Below are 2,795 nucleotides of genomic sequence, written 5' to 3'. Positions count from 1 at the left end.
GCTGGGACCTATCCAAATCAAACAAATTATTCAATTCAGCAAAATTACAACAAGAGTAATGAAGGACACACAAATGTACAGCACACCACAGGTGCCATGTAATTTTACACAAAGTTGATCCAACAGGGAGTTGGCATCTAGCAGCGGATAAAAAGAAGCTCGAAGTTACCTGCGCGCAGCTATCAGTACACCAACACCCCTACTAGCACCAGTTTTAGCAAAATCTCTGTCTTTGCGAAAAACGTCAAAGAGAGCCGGATTATAGAACTCCGCATCGAAAAAGTTAGCATTCAGCCAAGTTTCTGTCAGAACGAAGCAGCCATAATCCAATTGTGAGCTGAGAATGTAGACAGATTCGGATTTTGTCCTGAGTCCCGAGGTATTTTGCTGATAGATACTTATTTTCCGATCACCAGAGGTAGAATGACTTTTTACTTCTTGGGCTGCGGGTGGGCATCTTTGTGAAAAAAAATCAAAAGGCCGGACAGCAACGTTGGAGGGCCAAATATCCGATGACAGAATTTTTGAGTAGTCAGATTTTGAAACTCCAAGCTTGAAATTAATGTGCTTAATAGTTTCCAAATCAGAATCCTTCTTGACCAGTTTATAGCATACAGTTGTCTTCTTATCGATAGCTGCATATTCACAGTAGGCAAAAACGATGATAAGTGCAGCCATTTGCGGCGAACCACAACTCCCAGCTCCGAGTTCTCATTTGACCCAAATACCCACCGCCTATGTCTCTTATGAGTACGCTTTTTATCCATAGCGGACCACTGTGCATTATTTGCTTGCGCATTGTTAGTTGCGTTTTTCGCTTGTACATTGCTCAACCTAGCATTGTTCGCCAAAGCCGCAGTAGCGGCATACGTAGGCATAGCGTTAGCGGGGCCAGCAGTTGCTGAACAGGCAGAAGTACAAGCAGGCGGGAGAGATGAAGCAGAAAAACCGATGTTATTACCAGGAGTAGTTGGCGAGCGAGTAAAAGCAACAGCAGCAGAAAAACCGGTATTACTACTAGGAGTAGCTGAAAATCCGGTATTAGTATCAACTACATCAAGAGCGGTATAACCAGTATTTATACCCGGCGCATCAGAAACACAATGCATTTCAGAACTTTTTCGTACTGCTACGGTATTAGAGTCAGCAACAGCACCATTAGATGGCACAGTGAAAGCGCGCTTTGGCAATTTACCAGGCTGAGCAACAACACTATCACTAGCTTTTGCTTGCGAACGCGTCGTTCTTTTGTTTCCACTAGTAGCAGGAGCCGGCGAAATAGAATTATCATTTTCTGGTTCAATTAATGCGATAAAAATGCTTTTTAATTTTTCCAAATCCGAAATCGCGTTTAAGATTTTATCTTTCAGCCCACAATGGGCCGTACAATTAGTACATAAAGACATTATTGCGAGATAAATGAAAATAAACACAGAGCGATAGAAAACACGACCGAACTATTCTGCAGTCACAGTCAGACTGACTTACTTCCCCCTTTAACTCGTTCGTCCCTATCAATTTGTAGATATGATACAAAGTTTAAAAAAAAAATGTGTTCCACTTGAAATAACTAACTCTATTATTTTATTTTAATTAACTATTGAATTAGTTTAATTTATTACTTAAGAATGTAAATAAACAATTAGGTTAACAGTTTCTATTATTTTTCCCTTTTTCTCTTTTATTTAAATGTATTCCTTATTTAGTATATTACTTATTTCCTGTTAGCACGTTAGCTTACATATGTGTATAAATTTTCGCATTTTAATTTTTTTTTTTACATTGGAATAGCCATTATCTTATTCATAAAAATAAGTGCACGTTTTGGTGTGACTTCATAACTTGAGAACGGCTTTACCGAATTCAACCAAATTTATGTGGCATATTCGATCTGTCATGCAGATGGTTTATGCGAAGTTTGCTCGAATTCGGAAAAGGGGGCGTGGCGCCTCTATTTTATATATAAAAATTAGTGAGTTAGCTTATAACTTGAGAACGGCTTCACCGAATTCAACGAAATTTATATAGCTTATTCGAGCCATCATGCAGATATTTTATGTGGAGTTTGCCCAAATTTGGAAAAGGGGGCGTGGCATATGTATCTTATGTATAAAAATAAGTACACGTTTTTGGTGTGAACTTATAACTTGAGAACGGCTTCACCGAATTCAACCAAATTTTTACGGCATATTCAGGCTATCATGCAGATGGTTTATGTGAAGTTTGCCCGAATTCGTAAAAGGGGGTGTGGCACCTCCCATACTAACTAAAATTTGTATGTTGTACATCTCTTGAAATATTTGTGGTAGAGTACTGGAAGTTGGTATAGAGGTATATGAAATAATTCCATACTCATGGAGAAAAATGGGCGGTATTGGAAAAGAGGGCGTGGCACCTCCCATCTTATATATAAAAAATAAGTACAAGATTTCAACCAAATTTATACGGCATAGTCGGGCTATTATGCAGATGGTTTGTGTTAAGTTTCCCCGAATTCGGAAAAAGGGGCGTGGCACCACCCATACAAACAAAAATTTTCATCTGGTATATCTCTTGAAATATTTGTAGTAGATTACTGGAAATTGGTATAGAGACATATGAAATAATTCCATACTCATGGAGAAAAATTTGCGGTATTGGGAAAGGGGGGCGTGGCACCTCCCATCTTAAATAAAACAAGTAAGAGCAGCGCTGTCTTCGGCTATGCCGAAGGCTTCATACCTTTCATGAACATCTGCAAATTTTACTTTGACAGATTACTGCTTTTGAATACATCTGCATACATCGATAGAGGA

The sequence above is a fragment of the Rhagoletis zephyria genome, unplaced genomic scaffold (assembly GCF_001687245.7).
Source record: "Rhagoletis zephyria isolate East Lansing unplaced genomic scaffold, Rhagoletis_zephyria_1.1 Rzeph_scaffold_00651, whole genome shotgun sequence".
In the NCBI taxonomy this organism is placed as follows: Eukaryota; Metazoa; Arthropoda; class Insecta; order Diptera; family Tephritidae; genus Rhagoletis; species Rhagoletis zephyria.
The sequence above is the reverse complement of the archived record's forward strand: the minus strand, read 5'-3'. Positions refer to the sequence as shown.